Source organism: Mchenga conophoros, linkage group LG1, assembly GCF_057382185.1.
Source record: "Mchenga conophoros isolate Kocher_MC1m ecotype Shallow Benthic linkage group LG1, M_conophoros_male_GT1.1, whole genome shotgun sequence".
Taxonomy (NCBI): Eukaryota; Metazoa; Chordata; class Actinopteri; order Cichliformes; family Cichlidae; genus Mchenga; species Mchenga conophoros.
In genome coordinates this window covers 43,316,212-43,338,355 of record NC_140526.1, presented here as the reverse complement: position 1 = coordinate 43,338,355, position 22,144 = coordinate 43,316,212, and the positions used below count along the sequence as shown (strand labels likewise).

Genomic DNA, 22,144 nt, shown 5'->3' with positions numbered 1-22,144 from the left:
AGAGAGATAAGATAAAGCCATAAACATGTTTGTCTGAGTCTTCTATCAAAAGTTACAGCTATTTATATGAAGTTGTACAAAATAGCTTTCTTTCGCCAAGACAGTGCGTTTCTCACTGTTACATGCATTTGAATGGGGAACTCGACCGAAACAAAGTATAGGTTTTCATTATGTGAATAACTTGGAAATCTTAGCTCAAACAGCTGCGAAACCTGTTTGCCCAGCACGGGGATATTGAGTTCTATAAGATAAAGCCATAAACATGTGTATCCGAGTCTTCTATCAAAGGTTACAGCTATTTATATGAAGTTGTACAAAATAGCTTTCTTTCGCCAAGACAGTGCGTTTCTCACTGTTACATGCATTTGAATGGGGAACTCGACCGAAACAAAGTATAGGTTTTCATTATGTGGAATAACTTGGAAATCTTAGCTCAAACAGCTGCAAAACCTGTTTGCCCAGCACGGAGACCTTGAGTTCTATAAGATAAAGCCATAAACATGTGTATCCGAGTCTTCTATCAAAAGTTACAGCTATTTATATGAAGTTGTACAAAAACGCTTTCTTTCGCCAAGACAGTGCGTTTCTCACTGTTACATGCATTTGAATGGGGAACTCGACCGAAACAAAGTATAGGTTTTCATTATGTGAATAACTTGGAAATCTTAGCTCAAACAGCTGCAAAACCTGTTTGCCCAGCACGGAGACCTTGAGTTCTATAAGATAAAGCCATGAACATGTGTATCCGAGTCTTCTATCAAAAGTTACAGCTATTTATATGAAGTTGTACAAAATAGCTTTCTTTCGCCAAGACAGTGCGTTTCTCACTGTTACATGCATTTGAATGGGGAACTCGACCGAAACAAAGTATAGGTTTTCATTATGTGAATAACTTGGAAATCTTAGCTCAAACAGCTGCAAAACCTGTTTGCCCAGCACGGGAACCTTGAGTTCTATAAGATAAAGCCATAAACATGTGTATCCGAGTCTTCTATCAAAAGTTACAGCTATTTATATGAAGTTGTACAAAACGCTTTCTTTCGCCAAGACAGTGCGTTTCTCACTGTTACATGCATTTGAATGGGGAACTCGACCGAAACAAAGTATAGGTTTTCATTATGTGAATAACTTGGAAATCTTAGCTCAAACAGCTGCAAAACCTGTTTGCCCAGCACGGAGACCTTGAGTTCTATAAGATAAAGCCATAAACATGTGTATCCGAGTCTTCTATCAAAAGTTACAGCTATTTATATGAAGTTGTACAAAAACGCTTTCTTTCGCCAAGACAGTGCGTTTCTCACTGTTACATGCATTTGAATGGGGAACTCGACCGAAACAAAGTATAGGTTTTCATTATGTGAATAACTTGGAAGTCTTAGCTCAAACAGCTGCAAAACCTGTTTTCCCAGCACGGAACCTCGAGTTCTATAAGATAAAGCCATAAACATGTGTATCCGAGTCTTCTATCAAAAGTTACAGCTATTCATATGAAGTTGTACAAAAACGCTTTCTTTCGCCAAGACAGTGCGTTTCTCACTGTTACATGCATTTGAATGGGAACTCCACCGAAACACAGTATAAGTCTTCATTATGTGAATAACTTGGAAATCTTAGCTCAAACAGCTGCAAACCTGTTTTCCCAGCACGGAGACCTTGAGTTCTATAAGATAAAGCCATAAACATGTTTGTCTGAGTCTTCTATCAAAAGTTACAGCTATTTATATGAAGTTGTACAAAATAGCTTTCTTTCGCCAAGACAGTGCGTTTCTCACTGTTACATGCATTTGAATGGGGAACTCGACCGAAACAAAGTATAGGTTTTCATTATGTGAATAACTTGGAAATCTTAGCTCAAACAGCTGCGAAACCTGTTTGCCCAGCACGGGAACCTTGAGTTCTATAAGATAAAGCCATAAACATGTGTATCCGAGTCTTCTATCAAAAGTTACAGCTATTTATATGAAGTTGTACAAAATAGCTTTCTTTCGCCAAGACAGTGCGTTTCTCACTGTTACATGCATTTGAATGGGGAACTCGACCGAAACAAAGTATAGGTTTTCATTATGTGAATAACTTGGAAATCTTAGCTCAAACAGCTGCAAAACCTGTTTTCCCAGCACGGAGACCTTGAGTTCTATAAGATAAAGCTATAAACATGTTTGTCTGAGTCTTCTATCAAAAGTTACAGCTATTTATATGAAGTTGTACAAAATAGCTTTCTTTCGCCAAGACAGTGCGTTTCTCACTGTTACATGCATTTGAATGGGGAACTCGACCGAAACAAAGTATAGGTTTTCATTATGTGAATAACTTGGAAATCTTAGCTCAAACAGCTGCGAAACCTGTTTGCCCAGCATGGGAACCTTGAGTTCTATAAGATAAAGCCATAAACATGTGTATCCGAGTCTTCTATCAAAAGTTACAGCTATTTATATGAAGTTGTACAAAAACGCTTTCTTTCGCCAAGACAGTGCGTTTCTCACTGTTACATGCATTTGAATGGGGAACTCGACCGAAACAAAGTATAGGTTTTCATTATGTGAATAACTTGGAAATCTTAGCTCAAACAGCTGCAAAACCTGTTTGCCCAGCACGGAGACCTTGAGTTCTATAAGATAAAGCCATGAACATGTGTATCCGAGTCTTCTATCAAAAGTTACAGCTATTTATATAAAGTTGTACAAAAACGCTTTATTTCGCCAAGACAATGCGTTTCTCACTGTTACATGCATTTGAATGGGGAACTCGACCGAAACAAAGTATAGGTTTTCATTATGTGAATAACTTGGAAATCTTAGCTCAAACAGCTGCAAAACCTGTTTGCCCAGCACGGAGACCTTGAGTTCTATAAGATAAAGCCATAAACATGTGTATCCGAGTCTTCTATCAAAAGTTACAGCTATTTATATGAAGTTGTACAAAAACGCTTTCTTTCGCCAAGACAGTGCGTTTCTCACTGTTACATGCATTTGAATGGGGAACTCGACCGAAACAAAGTATAGGTTTTCAATTATGTGAATAACTTGGAAATCTTAGCTCAAACAGCTGCAAAACCTGTTTTCCCAGCACGGAGACCTTGAGTTCTATAAGATAAAGCTATAAACATGTTTGTCTGAGTCTTCTATCAAAAGTTACAGCTATTTATATGAAGTTGTACAAAATAGCTTTCTTTCGCCAAGACAGTGCGTTTCTCACTGTTACATGCATTTGAATGGGGAACTCGACCGAAACAAAGTATAGGTTTTCATTATGTGAATAACTTGGAAATCTTAGCTCAAACAGCTGCGAAACCTGTTTGCCCAGCATGGGACCTTGAGTTCTATAAGATAAAGCCATAAACATGAGTATCCGAGTCTTCTATCAAAAGTTACAGCTATTTATATGAAGTTGTACAAAAACGCTTTCTTTCGCCAAGACAGTGCGTTTCTCACTGTTACATGCATTTGAATGGGGAACTCGACCGAAACAAAGTATAGGTTTTCATTATGTGAATAACTTGGAAATCTTAGCTCAAACAGCTGCAAAACCTGTTTGCCCAGCACGGAGACCTTGAGTTCTATAAGATAAAGCCATGAACATGTGTATCCGAGTCTTCTATCAAAGTTACAGCTATTTATATAAAGTTGTACAAAAACGCTTTATTTCGCCAAGACAATGCGTTTCTCACTGTTACATGCATTTGAATGGGGAACTCGACCGAAACAAAGTATAGGTTTTCATTATGTGAATAACTTGGAAATCTTAGCTCAAACAGCTGCAAAACCTGTTTGCCCAGCACGGAGACCTTGAGTTCTATAAGATAAAGCCATAAACATGTGTATCCGAGTCTTCTATCAAAAGTTACAGCTATTTATATGAAGTTGTACAAAAACGCTTTCTTTCGCCAAGACAGTGCGTTTCTCACTGTTACATGCATTTGAATGGGGAACTCGACCGAAACAAAGTATAGGTTTTCATTATGTGAATAACTTGGAAATCTTAGCTCAAACAGCTGCAAAACCTGTTTTCCCAGCACGGAGATCTTGAGTTCTATAAGATAAAGCCATAAACATGTTTGTCTGAGTCTTCTATCAAAAGTTACAGCTATTTATATGAAGTTGTACAAAATAGCTTTCTTTCGCCAAGACAGTGCGTTTCTCACTGTTACATGCATTTGAATGGGGAACTCGACCGAAACAAAGTATAGGTTTTCATTATGTGAATAACTTGGAAATCTTAGCTCAAACAGCTGCAAAACCTGTTTGCCCAGCACGGGAACCTTGAGTTCTATAAGATAAAGCCATAAACATGTGTATCCGAGTCTTCTATCAAAAGTTACAGCTATTCATATGAAGTTGTACAAAAACGCTTTCTTTCGCCAAGACAGTGCGTTTCTCACTGTTACATGCATTTGAATGGGGAACTCCACCGAAACAAAGTATAAGTTTTCATTATGTGAATAACTTGGAAATCTTAGCTCCAACAGCTGCAAAAAACTGTTTTCCCAGCACGGAGATCTTGAGTTCTATAAAGATAAAGCCATAAACATGTTTGTCTGAGTCTTCTATCAAAAGTTACAGCTATTTATATGAAGTTGTACAAAATAGCTTTCTTTCGCCAAGACAGTGCGTTTCTCACTGTTACATGCATTTGAATGGGGAACTCGACCGAAACAAAGTATAGGTTTTCATTATGTGAATAACTTGGAAGTCTTAGCTCAAACAGCTGCAAAACCTGTTTTCCCAGCACGGGAACCTTGAGTTCTATAAGATAAAGCCATAAACATGTGTATCCGAGTCTTCTATCAAAAGTTACAGCTATTCATATGAAGTTGTACAAAAACGCTTTCTTTCGCCAAGACAGTGCGTTTCTCACTGTTACATGCATTTGAATGGGGAACTCCACCGAAACACAGTATAAGTCTTCATTATGTGAATAACTTGGAAATCTTAGCTCAAACAGCTGCAAAAAACTGTTTTCCCAGCACGGAGACCTGAGTTCTATAAGATAAAGCCATGAACATGTGTATCCGAGTCTTCTATCAAAAGTTACAGCTATTTATATGAAGTTGTACAAAAACGCTTTCTTTCGCCAAGACAGTGCGTTTCTCACTGTTACATGCATTTGAATGGGGAACTCGACCGAAACAAAGTATAGGTTTTCATTATGTGAATAACTTGGAAGTCTTAGCTCAAACAGCTGCAAAACCTGTTTTCCCAGCCACGGGAACCTTGAGTTTCTATAAGATAAAGCCATAAACATGTGTATCCGAGTCTTCTATCAAAAATTACAGCTATTCATATGAAGTTGTACAAAAACGCTTTCTTTCGCCAAGACAGTGCGTTTCTCACTGTTACATGCATTTGAATGGGAACTCCACCGAAACACAGTATAAGTCTTCATTATGTGAATAACTTGGAAATCTTAGCTCAAACAGCTGCAAAAACTGTTTTCCCAGCACGGAGACCTTGAGTTCTATAAGATAAAGCCATGAACATGTGTATCCGAGTCTTCTATCAAAAGTTACAGCTATTTATATGAAGTTGTACAAAATAGCTTTCTTTCGCCAAGACAGTGCGTTTCTCACTGTTACATGCATTTGAATGGGGAACTCGACCGAAACAAAGTATAGGTTTTCATTATGTGACTAACTTGGAAATCTTAGCTCAAACAGCTGCGAAACCTGTTTGCCCAGCACGGGGATATTGAGTTCTATAAGATAAAGCCATAAACATGTGTATCCGAGTCTTCTATCAAAGGTTACAGCTATTTATATGAAGTTGTACAAAATAGCTTTCTTTCGCCAAGACAGTGCGTTTCTCACTGTTACATGCATTTGAATGGGAACTCGACCGAAACAAAGTATAGGTTTTCATTATGTGAATAACTTGGAAATCTTAGCTCAAACAGCTGCAAAACCTGTTTTCCCAGCACGGAGACCTTGAGTTCTATAAGATAAAGCCATAAACATGTTTGTCTGAGTCTTCTATCAAAAGTTACAGCTATTTATATGAAGTTGTACAAAATAGCTTTCTTTCGCCAAGACAGTGCGTTTCTCACTGTTACATGCATTTGAATGGGGAACTCGACCGAAACAAAGTATAGGTTTTCATTATGTGAATAACTTGGAAATCTTAGCTCAAACAGCTGCAAAACCTGTTTGCCCAGCACGGAGACCTTGAGTTCTATAAGATAAAGCCATGAACATGTGTATCCGAGTCTTCTATCAAAAGTTACAGCTATTTATATGAAGTTGTACAAAATAGCTTTCTTTCGCCAAGACAGTGCGTTTCTCACTGTTACATGCATTTGAATGGGGAACTCGACCGAAACAAAGTATAGGTTTTCATTATGTGAATAACTTGGAAATCTTAGCTCAAACAGCTGCAAAACCTGTTTGCCCAGCACGGGAACCTTGAGTTCTATAAGATAAAGCCATAAACATGTGTATCCGAGTCTTCTATCAAAAGTTACAGCTATTTATATGAAGTTGTACAAAAACGCTTTCTTTCGCCAAGACAGTGCGTTTCTCACTGTTACATGCATTTGAATGGGGAACTCGACCGAAACAAAGTATAGGTTTTCATTATGTGAATAACTTGGAAGTCTTAGCTCAAACAGCTGCAAAACCTGTTTTCCCAGCACGGGAACCTTGAGTTCTATAAGATAAAGCCATAAACATGTGTATCCGAGTCTTCTATCAAAAGTTACAGCTATTCATATGAAGTTGTACAAAACGCTTTCTTTCGCCAAGACAGTGCGTTTCTCACTGTTACATGCATTTGAATGGGGAACTCCACCGAAACACAGTATAAGTCTTCATTATGTGAATAACTTGGAAATCTTAGCTCAAACAGCTGCAAAAACTGTTTTCCCAGCACGGAGACCTTGAGTTCTATAAGATAAAGCCATGAACATGTGTATCCGAGTCTTCTATCAAAAGTTACAGCTATTTATATGAAGTTGTACAAAATAGCTTTCTTTCGCCAAGACAGTGCGTTTCTCACTGTTACATGCATTTGAATGGGGAACTCGACCGAAACAAAGTATAGGTTTTCATTATGTGAATAACTTGGAAATCTTAGCTCAAACAGCTGCAAAACCTGTTTGCCCAGCACGGGAACCTTGAGTTCTATAAGATAAAGCCATAAACATGTGTATCCGAGTCTTCTATCAAAAGTTACAGCTATTTATATGAAGTTGTACAAAAACGCTTTCTTTCGCCAAGACAGTGCGTTTCTCACTGTTACATGCATTTGAATGGGGAACTCGACCGAAACAAAGTATAGGTTTTCATTATGTGAATAACTTGGAAGTCTTAGCTCAAACAGCTGCAAAACCTGTTTTCCCAGCACGGAACCTCGAGTTCTATAAGATAAAGCCATAAACATGTGTATCCGAGTCTTCTATCAAAAGTTACAGCTATTCATATGAAGTTGTACAAAAACGCTTTCTTTCGCCAAGACAGTGCGTTTCTCACTGTTACATGCATTTGAATGGGGAACTCCACCGAAACACAGTATAAGTCTTCATTATGTGAATAACTTGGAAATCTTAGCTCAAACAGCTGCAAAACCTGTTTTCCCAGCACGGAGACCTTGAGTTCTATAAGATAAAGCCATAAACATGTTTGTCTGAGTCTTCTATCAAAAGTTACAGCTATTTATATGAAGTTGTACAAAATAGCTTTCTTTCGCCAAGACAGTGCGTTTCTCACTGTTACATGCATTTGAATGGGGAACTCGACCGAAACAAAGTATAGGTTTTCATTATGTGAATAACTTGGAAATCTTAGCTCAAACAGCTGCGAAACCTGTTTGCCCAGCACGGGAACCTTGAGTTCTATAAGATAAAGCCATAAACATGTGTATCCGAGTCTTCTATCAAAAGTTACAGCTATTTATATGAAGTTGTACAAAATAGCTTTCTTTCGCCAAGACAGTGCGTTTCTCACTGTTACATGCATTTGAATGGGGAACTCGACCGAAACAAAGTATAGGTTTTCATTATGTGAATAACTTGGAAATCTTAGCTCAAACAGCTGCAAAACCTGTTTTCCCAGCACGGAGACCTTGAGTTCTATAAGATAAAGCTATAAACATGTTTGTCTGAGTCTTCTATCAAAAGTTACAGCTATTTTATATGAAGTTGTACAAAATAGCTTTCTTTCGCCAAGACAGTGCGTTTCTCACTGTTACATGCATTTGAATGGGGAACTCGACCGAAACAAAGTATAGGTTTTCATTATGTGAATAACTTGGAAATCTTAGCTCAAACAGCTGCAAAACCTGTTTGCCCAGCACGGAGACCTTGAGTTCTATAAGATAAAGCCATAAACATGTGTATCCGAGTCTTCTATCAAAAGTTACAGCTATTTATATGAAGTTGTACAAAAACGCTTTCTTTCGCCAAGACAGTGCGTTTCTCACTGTTACATGCATTTGAATGGGGAACTCGACCGAAACAAAGTATAGGTTTTCATTATGTGAATAACTTGGAAATCTTAGCTCAAACAGCTGCAAAACCTGTTTTCCCAGCACGGAGACCTTGAGTTCTATAAGATAAAGCCATAAACATGTGTATCCGAGTCTTCTATCAAAAGTTACAGCTATTTATATGAAGTTGTACAAAAACGCTTTCTTTCGCCAAGACAGTGCGTTTCTCACTGTTACATGCATTTGAATGGGGAACTCGACCGAAACAAAGTATAGGTTTTCATTATGTGAATAACTTGGAAATCTTAGCTCAAACAGCTGCAAAACCTGTTTTCCCAGCACGGAGACCTTGAGTTCTATAAGATAAAGCCATAAACATGTGTATCCGAGTCTTCTATCAAAAGTTACAGCTATTTATATGAAGTTGTACAAAAACGCTTTCTTTCGCCAAGACAGTGCGTTTCTCACTGTTACATGCATTTGAATGGGGAACTCGACCGAAACAAAGTATAGGTTTTCATTATGTGAATAACTTGGAAATCTTAGCTCAAACAGCTGCAAAACCTGTTTGCCCAGCACGGGAACCTTGAGTTCTATAAGATAAAGCCATAAACATGTGTATCCGAGTCTTCTATCAAAAGTTACAGCTATTTATATGAAGTTGTACAAAAACGCTTTCTTTCGCCAAGACAGTGCGTTTCTCACTGTTACATGCATTTGAATGGGGAACTCGACCGAAACAAAGTATAGGTTTTCATTATGTGAATAACTTGGAAATCTTAGCTCAAACAGCTGCAAAACCTGTTTTCCCAGCACGGAGACCTTGAGTTCTATAAGATAAAGCCATAAACATGTGTATCCGAGTCTTCTATCAAAAGTTACAGCTATTTATATGAAGTTGTACAAAAACGCTTTCTTTCGCCAAGACAGTGCGTTTCTCACTGTTACATGCATTTGAATGGGGAACTCGACCGAAACAAAGTATAGGTTTTCATTATGTGAATAACTTGGAAATCTTAGCTCAAACAGCTGCAAAACCTGTTTTCCCAGCACGGAGACCTTGAGTTCTATAAGATAAAGCCATAAACATGTGTATCCGAGTCTTCTATCAAAAGTTACAGCTATTTATATGAAGTTGTACAAAAACGCTTTCTTTCGCCAAGACAGTGCGTTTCTCACTGTTACATGCATTTGAATGGGGAACTCGACCGAAACAAAGTATAGGTTTTCATTATGTGAATAACTTGGAAATCTTAGCTCAAACAGCTGCAAAACCTGTTTTCCCAGCACGGAGACCTTGAGTTCTATAAGATAAAGCCATAAACATGTTTGTCTGAGTCTTCTATCAAAAGTTACAGCTATTTATATGAAGTTGTACAAAAACGCTTTCTTTCGCCAAGACAGTGCGTTTCTCACTGTTACATGCATTTGAATGGGGAACTCGACCGAAACAAAGTATAGGTTTTCATTATGTGAATAACTTGGAAATCTTAGCTCAAACAGCTGCAAAACCTGTTTCCCAGCACGGGAACCTTGAGTTCTATAAGATAAAGCCATAAACATGTGTATCCGAGTCTTCTATCAAAAGTTACAGCTATTTATATGAAGTTGTACAAAAACGCTTTCTTTCGCCAAGACAGTGCGTTTCTCACTGTTACATGCATTTGAATGGGGAACTCGACCGAAACAAAGTATAGGTTTTCATTATGTGAATAACTTGGAAATCTTAGCTCAAACAGCTGCAAAACCTGTTTTCCCAGCACGGAGACCTTGAGTTCTATAAGATAAAGCCATAAACATGTGTATCCGAGTCTTCTATCAAAAGTTACAGCTATTTATATGAAGTTGTACAAAAACGCTTTCTTTCGCCAAGACAGTGCGTTTCTCACTGTTACATGCATTTGAATGGGGAACTCGACCGAAACAAAGTATAGGTTTTCATTATGTGAATAACTTGGAAATCTTAGCTCAAACAGCTGCAAAACCTGTTTTCCCAGCACGGGAACCTTGAGTTCTATAAGATAAAGCCATAAACATGTGTATCCGAGTCTTCTATCAAAAGTTACAGCTATTTATATGAAGTTGTACAAAAACGCTTTCTTTCGCCAAGACAGTGCGTTTCTCACTGTTACATGCATTTGAATGGGGAACTCGACCGAAACAAAGTATAGGTTTTCATTATGTGAATAACTTGGAAATCTTAGCTCAAACAGCTGCAAAACCTGTTTTCCCAGCACGGAGACCTTGAGTTCTATAAGATAAAGCCATAAACATGTGTATCCGAGTCTTCTATCAAAAGTTACAGCTATTTATATGAAGTTGTACAAAAACGCTTTCTTTCGCCAAGACAGTGCGTTTCTCACTGTTACATGCATTTGAATGGGGAACTCGACCGAAACAAAGTATAGGTTTTCATTATGTGAATAACTTGGAAATCTTAGCTCAAACAGCTGCAAAACCTGTTTTCCCAGCACGGGGACCTTGAGTTCTATAAGATAAAGCCATAAACATGTGTATCCGAGTCTTCTATCAAAAGTTACAGCTATTTATATGAAGTTGTACAAAAACGCTTTCTTTCGCCAAGACAGTGCGTTTCTCACTGTTACATGCATTTGAATGGGGAACTCGACCGAAACAAAGTATAGGTTTTCATTATGTGAATAACTTGGAAATCTTAGCTCAAACAGCTGCAAAACCTGTTTTCCCAGCACGGAGACCTTGAGTTCTATAAGATAAAGCCATAAACATGTGTATCCGAGTCTTCTATCAAAAGTTACAGCTATTTATATGAAGTTGTACAAAAACGCTTTCTTTCGCCAAGACAGTGCGTTTCTCACTGTTACATGCATTTGAATGGGGAACTCGACCGAAACAAAGTATAGGTTTTCATTATGTGAATAACTTGGAAATCTTAGCTCAAACAGCTGCAAAACCTGTTTTCCCAGCACGGAGACCTTGAGTTCTATAAGATAAAGCCATAAACATGTGTATCCGAGTCTTCTATCAAAAGTTACAGCTATTTATATGAAGTTGTACAAAAACGCTTTCTTTCGCCAAGACAGTGCGTTTCTCACTGTTACATGCATTTGAATGGGGAACTCGACCGAAACAAAGTATAGGTTTTCATTATGTGAATAACTTGGAAATCTTAGCTCAAACAGCTGCAAAACCTGTTTTCCCAGCACGGGAACCTTGAGTTCTATAAGATAAAGCCATAAACATGTGTATCCGAGTCTTCTATCAAAAGTTACAGCTATTTATATGAAGTTGTACAAAAACGCTTTCTTTCGCCAAGACAGTGCGTTCTCACTGTTACATGCATTTGAATGGGGAACTCGACCGAAACAAAGTATAGGTTTTCATTATGTGAATAACTTGGAAATCTTAGCTCAAACAGCTGCAAAACCTGTTTGCCCAGCACGGAGACCTTGAGTTCTATAAGATAAAGCCATAAACATGTGTATCCGAGTCTTCTATCAAAAGTTACAGCTATTTATATGAAGTTGTACAAAAACGCTTTCTTTCGCCAAGACAGTGCGTTTCTCACTGTTACATGCATTTGAATGGGGAACTCGACCGAAACAAAGTATAGGTTTTCATTATGTGAATAACTTGGAAGTCTTAGCTCAAACAGCTGCAAAACCTGTTTTCCCAGCACGGAACCTCGAGTTCTATAAGATAAAGCCATAAACATGTGTATCCGAGTCTTCTATCAAAAGTTACAGCTATTCATATGAAGTTGTACAAAAACGCTTTCTTTCGCCAAGACAGTGCGTTTCTCACTGTTACATGCATTTGAATGGGGAACTCGACCGAAACAAAGTATAGGTTTTCATTATGTGAATAACTTGGAAATCTTAGCTCAAACAGCTGCAAAACCTGTTTTCCCAGCACGGAGACCTTGAGTTCTATAAGATAAAGCCATAAACATGTTTGTCTGAGTCTTCTATCAAAAGTTACAGCTATTTATATGAAGTTGTACAAAATAGCTTTCTTTCGCCAAGACAGTGCGTTTCTCACTGTTACATGCATTTGAATGGGGAACTCGACCGAAACAAAGTATAGGTTTTCATTATGTGAATAACTTGGAAATCTTAGCTCAAACAGCTGCAAAACCTGTTTGCCCAGCACGGAGACCTTGAGTTCTATAAGATAAAGCCATAAACATGTGTATCCGAGTCTTCTATCAAAAGTTACAGCTATTTATATGAAGTTGTACAAAAACGCTTTCTTTCGCCAAGACAGTGCGTTTCTCACTGTTACATGCATTTGAATGGGGAACTCGACCGAAACAAAGTATAGGTTTTCATTATGTGAATAACTTGGAAATCTTAGCTCAAACAGCTGCAAAACCTGTTTGCCCAGCACGGGAACCTTGAGTTCTATAAGATAAAGCCATAAACATGTGTATCCGAGTCTTCTATCAAAAGTTACAGCTATTTATATGAAGTTGTACAAAAACGCTTTCTTTCGCCAAGACAGTGCGTTTCTCACTGTTACATGCATTTGAATGGGAACTCGACCGAAACAAAGTATAGGTTTTCATTATGTGAATAACTTGGAAATCTTAGCTCAAACAGCTGCAAAACCTGTTTTCCCAGCACGGAGACCTTGAGTTCTATAAGATAAAGCCATAAACATGTGTATCCGAGTCTTCTATCAAAAGTTACAGCTATTTATATGAAGTTGTACAAAAACGCTTTCTTTCGCCAAGACAGTGCGTTTCTCACTGTTACATGCATTTGAATGGGGAACTCGACCGAAACAAAGTATAGGTTTTCATTATGTGAATAACTTGGAAATCTTAGCTCAAACAGCTGCAAAACCTGTTTTCCCAGCACGGAACCTTGAGTTCTATAAGATAAAGCCATAAACATGTGTATCCGAGTCTTCTATCAAAAGTTACAGCTATTTATATGAAGTTGTACAAAACGCTTTCTTTCGCCAAGACAGTGCGTTTCTCACTGTTACATGCATTTGAATGGGGAACTCGACCGAAACAAAGTATAGGTTTTCATTATGTGAATAACTTGGAAATCTTAGCTCAAACAGCTGCAAAACCTGTTTGCCCAGCACGGAGACCTTGAGTTCTATAAGATAAAGCCATAAACATGTGTATCCGAGTCTTCTATCAAAAGTTACAGCTCTTATATGAAGTTGTACAAAAACGCTTTCTTTCGCCAAGACAGTGCGTTTCTCACTGTTACATGCATTTGAATGGGGAACTCGACCGAAACAAAGTATAGGTTTTCATTATGTGAATAACTTGGAAATCTTAGCTCAAACAGCTGCAAAACCTGTTTTCCCAGCACGGAACCTTGAGTTCTATAAGATAAAGCCATAAACATGTGTATCCGAGTCTTCTATCAAAAGTTACAGCTATTCATATGAAGTTGTACAAAAACGCTTTCTTTCGCCAAGACAGTGCGTTTCTCACTGTTACATGCATTTGAATGGGGAACTCCACCGAAACACAGTATAAGTTTTCATTATGTGAATAACTTGGAAATCTTAGCTCAAACAGCTGCAAAACCTGTTTTCCCCAGCACGGAGACCTTGAGTTCTATAAGATAAAGCCATAAACATGTTTGTCTGAGTCTTCTATCAAAAGTTACAGCTATTTATATGAAGTTGTACAAAATAGCTTTCTTTCGCCAAGACAGTGCGTTTCTCACTGTTACATGCATTTGAATGGGGAACTCGACCGAAACAAAGTATAGGTTTTCATTATGTGAATAACTTGGAAATCTTAGCTCAAACAGCTGCGAAACCTGTTTGCCCAGCACGGGGATATTGAGTTCTATAAGATAAAGCCATAAACATGTGTATCCGAGTCTTCTATCAAAGGTTACAGCTATTTATATGAAGTTGTACAAAATAGCTTTCTTTCGCCAAGACAGTGCGTTTCTCACTGTTACATGCATTTGAATGGGGAACTCGACCGAAACAAAGTATAGGTTTTCATTATGTGAATAACTTGGAAATCTTAGCTCAAACAGCTGCAAAACCTGTTTTCCCAGCACGGAGACCTTGAGTTCTATAAGATAAAGCCATAAACATGTTTGTCTGAGTCTTCTATCAAAAGTTACAGCTATTTATATGAAGTTGTACAAAATAGCTTTCTTTCGCCAAGACAGTGCGTTTCTCACTGTTACATGCATTTGAATGGGGAACTCGACCGAAACAAAGTATAGGTTTTCATTATGTGAATAACTTGGAAATCTTAGCTCAAACAGCTGCAAAACCTGTTTGCCCAGCACGGAGACCTTGAGTTCTATAAGATAAAGCCATGAACATGTGTATCCGAGTCTTCTATCAAAAGTTACAGCTATTTATATGAAGTTGTACAAAATAGCTTTCTTTCGCCAAGACAGTGCGTTTCTCACTGTTACATGCATTTGAATGGGGAACTCGACCGAAACAAAGTATAGGTTTTCATTATGTGAATAACTTGGAAATCTTAGCTCAAACAGCTGCAAAACCTGTTTGCCCAGCACGGGAACCTTGAGTTCTATAAGATAAAGCCATAAACATGTGTATCCGAGTCTTCTATCAAAAGTTACAGCTATTTATATGAAGTTGTACAAAAACGCTTTCTTTCGCCAAGACAGTGCGTTTCTCACTGTTACATGCATTTGAATGGGGAACTCGACCGAAACAAAGTATAGGTTTTCATTATGTGAATAACTTGGAAATCTTAGCTCAAACAGCTGCAAACCTGTTTGCCCAGCACGGAGACCTTGAGTTCTATAAGATAAAGCCATAAACATGTGTATCCGAGTCTTCTATCAAAAGTTACAGCTATTTATATGAAGTTGTACAAAAACGCTTTCTTTCGCCAAGACAGTGCGTTTCTCACTGTTACATGCATTTTGAATGGGGAACTCGACCGAAACAAAGTATAGGTTTTCATTATGTGAATAACTTGGAAGTCTTAGCTCAAACAGCTGCAAAACCTGTTTTCCCAGCACGGGAACCTTGAGTTCTATAAGATAAAGCCATAAACATGTGTATCCGAGTCTTCTATCAAAAGTTACAGCTATTTATATGAAGTTGTACAAAAACGCTTTCTTTCGCCAAGACAGTGCGTTTCTCACTGTTACATGCATTTGAATGGGGAACTCGACCGAAACAAAGTATAGGTTTTCATTATGTGAATAACTTGGAAATCTTAGCTCAAACAGCTGCAAAACCTGTTTGCCCAGCACGGAGACCTTGAGTTCTATAAGATAAAGCCATGAACATGTGTATCCGAGTCTTCTATCAAAAGTTACAGCTATTTATATGAAGTTGTACAAAATAGCTTTCTTTCGCCAAGACAGTGCGTTTCTCACTGTTACATGCATTTGAATGGGGAACTCGACCGAAACAAAGTATAGGTTTTCATTATGTGAATAACTTGGAAATCTTAGCTCAAACAGCTGCAAAACCTGTTTGCCCAGCACGGAGACCTTGAGTTCTATAAGATAAAGCCATGAACATGTGTATCCGAGTCTTCTATCAAAAGTTACAGCTATTCATATGAAGTTGTACAAAAACGCTTTCTTTCGCCAAGACAGTGCGTTTCTCACTGTTACATGCATTTGAATGGGGAACTCCACCGAAACACAGTATAAGTCTTCATTATGTGAATAACTTGGAAATCTTAGCTCAAACAGCTGCAAAAACTGTTTTCCCAGCACGGAGACCTTGAGTTCTATAAGATAAAGCCATGAACATGTGTATCCGAGTCTTCTATCAAAAGTTACAGCTATTTATATGAAGTTGTACAAAATAGCTTTCTTTCGCCAAGACAGTGCGTTTCTCACTGTTACATGCATTTGAATGGGGAACTCGACCGAAACAAAGTATAGGTTTTCATTATGTGAATAACTTGGAAGTCTTAGCTCAAACAGCTGCAAAACCTGTTTTCCCAGCACGGGAACCTTGAGTTCTATAAGATAAAGCCATAAAAATGTGTATCCGAGTCTTCTATCAAAAGTTACAGCTATTCATATGAAGTTGTACAAAAACGCTTTCTTTCGCCAAGACAGTGCGTTTCTCACTGTTACATGCATTTGAATGGGGAACTCCACCGAAACACAGTATAAGTCTTCATTATGTGAATAACTTGGAAATCTTAGCTCAAACAGCTGCAAAAACTGTTTTCCCAGCACGGAGACCTTGAGTTCTATAAGATAAAGCCATGAACATGTGTATCCGAGTCTTCTATCAAAAGTTACAGCTATTTATATGAAGTTGTACAAAATAGCTTTCTTTCGCCAAGACAGTGCGTTTCTCACTGTTACATGCATTTGAATGGGGAACTCGACCGAAACAAAGTATAGGTTTTCATTATGTGAATAACTTGGAAATCTTAGCTCAAACAGCTGCAAAACCTGTTTGCCCAGCACGGAGACCTTGAGTTCTATAAGATAAAGCCATAAACATGTGTATCCGAGTCTTCTATCAAAAGTTACAGCTATTTATATGAAGTTGTACAAAAACGCTTTCTTTCGCCAAGACAGTGCGTTTCTCACTGTTACATGCATTTGAATGGGGAACTCCACCGAAACACAGTATAAGTCTTCATTATGTGAATAACTTGGAAATCTTAGCTCAAACAGCTGCAAAAACTGTTTTCCAGCACGGAGACCTTGAGTTCTATAAGATAAAGCCATGAACATGTGTATCCGAGTCTTCTATCAAAAGTTACAGCTATTTATATGAAGTTGTACAAAATAGCTTTCTTTCGCCAAGACAGTGCGTTTCTCACTGTTACATGCATTTGAATGGGGAACTCGACCGAAACAAAGTATAGGTTTTTCATTATGTGAATAACTTGGAAATCTTAGCTCAAACAGCTGCAAAACCTGTTTGCCCAGCACGGAGACCTTGAGTTCTATAAGATAAAGCCATGAACATGTGTATCCGAGTCTTCTATCAAAAGTTACAGCTATTTATATGAAGTTGTACAAAATAGCTTTCTTTCGCCAAGACAGTGCGTTTCTCACTGTTACATGCATTTGAATGGGGAACTCGACCGAAACAAAGTATAGGTTTTCATTATGTGAATAACTTGGAAATCTTAGCTCAAACAGCTGCAAAACCTGTTTGCCCAGCACGGGAACCTTGAGTTCTATAAGATAAAGCCATAAACATGTGTATCCGAGTCTTCTATCAAAAGTTACAGCTATTCATATGAAGTTGTACAAAAACGCTTTCTTTCGCCAAGACAGTGCGTTTCTCACTGTTACATGCATTTGAATGGGGAACTCCACCGAAACACAGTATAAGTCTTCATTATGTGAATAACTTGGAAATCTTAGCTCAAACAGCTGCAAAAACTGTTTTCCCAGCACGGAGACCTTGAGTTCTATAAGATAAAGCCATGAACATGTGTATCCGAGTCTTCTATCAAAAGTTACAGCTATTTATATGAAGTTGTACAAAATAGCTTTCTTTCGCCAAGACAGTGCGTTTCTCACTGTTACATGCATTTGAATGGGGAACTCGACCGAAACAAAGTATAGGTTTTCATTATGTGAATAACTTGGAAGTCTTAGCTCAAACAGCTGCAAAACCTGTTTTCCCAGCACGGGAACCTTGAGTTCTATAAGATAAAGCCATAAACATGTGTATCCGAGTCTTCTATCAAAAGTTACAGCTATTCATATGAAGTTGTACAAAAACGCTTTCTTTCGCCAAGACAGTGCGTTTCTCACTGTTACATGCATTTGAATGGGGAACTCCACCGAAACACAGTATAAGTCTTCATTATGTGAATAACTTGGAAATCTTAGCTCAAACAGCTGCAAAAACTGTTTTCCCAGCACGGAGACCTTGAGTTCTATAAGATAAAGCCATGAACATGTGTATCCGAGTCTTCTATCAAAAGTTACAGCTATTTATATGAAGTTGTACAAAATAGCTTTCTTTCGCCAAGACAGTGCGTTTCTCACTGTTACATGCATTTGAATGGGGAACTCGACCGAAACAAAGTATAGGTTTTCATTATGTGAATAACTTGGAAGTCTTAGCTCAAACAGCTGCAAAACCTGTTTTCCCAGCACGGGAACCTTGAGTTCTATAAGATAAAGCCATAAAAATGTGTATCCGAGTCTTCTATCAAAAGTTACAGCTATTCATATGAAGTTGTACAAAAACGCTTTCTTTCGCCAAGACAGTGCGTTTCTCACTGTTACATGCATTTGAATGGGGAACTCCACCGAAACACAGTATAAGTCTTCATTATGTGAATAACTTGGAAATCTTAGCTCAAACAGCTGCAAAAACTGTTTTCCCAGCACGGAGACCTTGAGTTCTATAAGATAAAGCCATGAACATGTGTATCCGAGTCTTCTATCAAAAGTTACAGCTATTTATATGAAGTTGTACAAAATAGCTTTCTTTCGCCAAGACAGTGCGTTTCTCACTGTTACATGCATTTGAATGGGGAACTCGACCGAAACAAAGTATAGGTTTTCATTATGTGAATAACTTGGAAATCTTAGCTCAAACAGCTGCAAAACCTGTTTTGCCCAGCACGGAGACCTTGAGTTCTATAAGATAAAGCCATAAACATGTGTATCCGAGTCTTCTATCAAAAGTTACAGCTATATATGAAGTTGTACAAAAACGCTTTCTTTCGCCAAGACAGTGCGTTTCTCACTGTTACATGCATTTGAATGGGGAACTCCACCGAAACACAGTATAAGTCTTCATTATGTGAATAACTTGGAAATCTTAGCTCAAACAGCTGCAAAAAACTGTTTTCCCAGCACGGAGACCTTGAGTTCTATAAGATAAAGCCATGAACATGTGTATCCGAGTCTTCTATCAAAAGTTACAGCTATTTATATGAAGTTGTACAAAATAGCTTTCTTTCGCCAAGACAGTGCGTTTCTCACTGTTACATGCATTTGAATGGGGAACTCGACCGAAACAAAGTATAGGTTTTCATTATGTGAATAACTTGGAAATCTTAGCTCAAACAGCTGCAAAACCTGTTTGCCCAGCACGGAGACCTTGAGTTCTATAAGATAAAGCCATGAACATGTGTATCCGAGTCTTCTATCAAAAGTTACAGCTATTTATATGAAGTTGTACAAAATAGCTTTCTTTCGCCAAGACAGTGCGTTTCTCACTGTTACATGCATTTGAATGGGGAACTCGACCGAAACAAAGTATAGGTTTTCATTATGTGAATAACTTGGAAATCTTAGCTCAAACAGCTGCAAAACCTGTTTGCCCAGCACGGGAACCTTGAGTTCTATAAGATAAAGCCATAAACATGTGTATCCGAGTCTTCTATCAAAAGTTACCAGCTATTTATATGAAGTTGTACAAAAACGCTTTCTTTCGCCAAGACAGTGCGTTTCTCACTGTTACATGCATTTGAATGGGGAACTCGACCGAAACAAAGTATAGGTTTTCATTATGTGAATAACTTGGAAGTCTTAGCTCAAACAGCTGCAAAACCTGTTTTCCCAGCACGGGAACCTTGAGTTCTATAAGATAAAGCCATAAACATGTGTATCCGAGTCTTCTATCAAAAGTTACAGCTATTCATATGAAGTTGTACAAAAACGCTTTCTTTCGCCAAGACAGTGCGTTTCTCACTGTTACATGCATTTGAATGGGGAACTCCACCGAAACACAGTATAAGTCTTCATTATGTGAATAACTTGGAAATCTTAGCTCAAACAGCTGCAAAAACTGTTTTCCCAGCACGGAGACCTTGAGTTCTATAAGATAAAGCCATGAACATGTGTATCCGAGTCTTCTATCAAAAGTTACAGCTATTTATATGAAGTTGTACAAAATAGCTTTCTTTCGCCAAGACAGTGCGTTTCTCACTGTTACATGCATTTGAATGGGGAACTCGACCGAAACAAAGTATAGGTTTTCATTATGTGAATAACTTGGAAATCTTAGCTCAAACAGCTGCAAAACCTGTTTGCCCAGCACGGAGACCTTGAGTTCTATAAGATAAAGCCATAAACATGTGTATCCGAGTCTTCTATCAAAAGTTACAGCTATTTATATGAAGTTGTACAAAAACGCTTTCTTTCGCCAAGACAGTGCGTTTCTCACTGTTACATGCATTTGAATGGGGAACTCGACCGAAACAAAGTATAGGTTTTCATTATGTGAATAACTTGGAAATCTTAGCTCAAACAGCTGCAAAACCTGTTTGCCCAGCACGGAGACCTTGAGTTCTATAAGATAAAGCCATAAACATGTGTATCCGAGTCTTCTATCAAAAGTTACAGCTATTTATATGAAGTTGTACAAAAACGCTTTCTTTCGCCAAGACAGTGCGTTTCTCACTGTTACATGCATTTGAATGGGGAACTCGACCGAAACAAAGTATAGGTTTTCATTATGTGAATAACTTGGAAGTCTTAGCTCAAACAGCTGCAAAACCTGTTTTCCCAGCACGGAACCTCGAGTTCTATAAGATAAAGCCATAAACATGTGTATCCGAGTCTTCTATCAAAAGTTACAGCTATTCATATGAAGTTGTACAAAAACGCTTTCTTTCGCCAAGACAGTGCGTTTCTCACTGTTACATGCATTTGAATGGGGAACTCCACCGAAACACAGTATAAGTCTTCATTATGTGAATAACTTGGAAATCTTAGCTCAAACAGCTGCAAAACCTGTTTTCCCAGCACGGAGACCTTGAGTTCTATAAGATAAAGCCATAAACATGTTTGTCTGAGTCTTCTATCAAAAGTTACAGCTATTTATATGAAGTTGTACAAAATAGCTTTCTTTCGCCAAGACAGTGCGTTTCTCACTGTTACATGCATTTGAATGGGGAACTCGACCGAAACAAAGTATAGGTTTTCATTATGTGAATAACTTGGAAATCTTAGCTCAAACAGCTGCAAAACCTGTTTGCCCAGCACGGGGATATTGAGTTCTATAAGATAAAGCCATAAACATGTGTATCCGAGTCTTCTATCAAAGGTTACAGCTATTTATATGAAGTTGTACAAAATAGCTTTCTTTCGCCAAGACAGTGCGTTTCTCACTGTTACATGCATTTGAATGGGGAACTCGACCGAAACAAAGTATAGGTTTTCATTATGTGAATAACTTGGAAATCTTAGCTCAAACAGCTGCAAAACCTGTTTTCCCAGCACGGAGACCTTGAGTTCTATAAGATAAAGCCATAAACATGTTTGTCTGAGTCTTCTATCAAAAGTTACAGCTATTTATATGAAGTTGTACAAAATAGCTTTCTTTCGCCAAGACAGTGCGTTTCTCACTGTTACATGCATTTGAATGGGGAACTCGACCGAAACAAAGTATAGGTTTTCATTATGTGAATAACTTGGAAATCTTAGCTCAAACAGCTGCAAAACCTGTTTGCCCAGCACGGAGACCTTGAGTTCTATAAGATAAAGCCATGAACATGTGTATCCGAGTCTTCTATCAAAAGTTACAGCTATTTATATGAAGTTGTACAAAATAGCTTTCTTTCGCCAAGACAGTGCGTTTCTCACTGTTACATGCATTTGAATGGGGAACTCGACCGAAACAAAGTATAGGTTTTCATTATGTGAATAACTTGGAAATCTTAGCTCAAACAGCTGCAAAACCTGTTTGCCCAGCACGGGAACCTTGAGTTCTATAAGATAAAGCCATAAACATGTGTATCCGAGTCTTCTATCAAAAGTTACAGCTATTTATATGAAGTTGTACAAAAACGCTTTCTTTCGCCAAGACAGTGCGTTTCT

At 38.1% G+C, this 22,144-nt stretch overlaps 1 protein-coding gene across 1 annotated transcript in view; it reads left to right on the top strand.

Moving 5' to 3' along the window:
- Positions 1–22,144, top strand: part of LOC146583940 (otogelin-like) — a 62,793-nt gene that overhangs the window by 17,203 nt on the left and 23,446 nt on the right. The gene's annotated exons all lie outside the window — the stretch shown is intronic.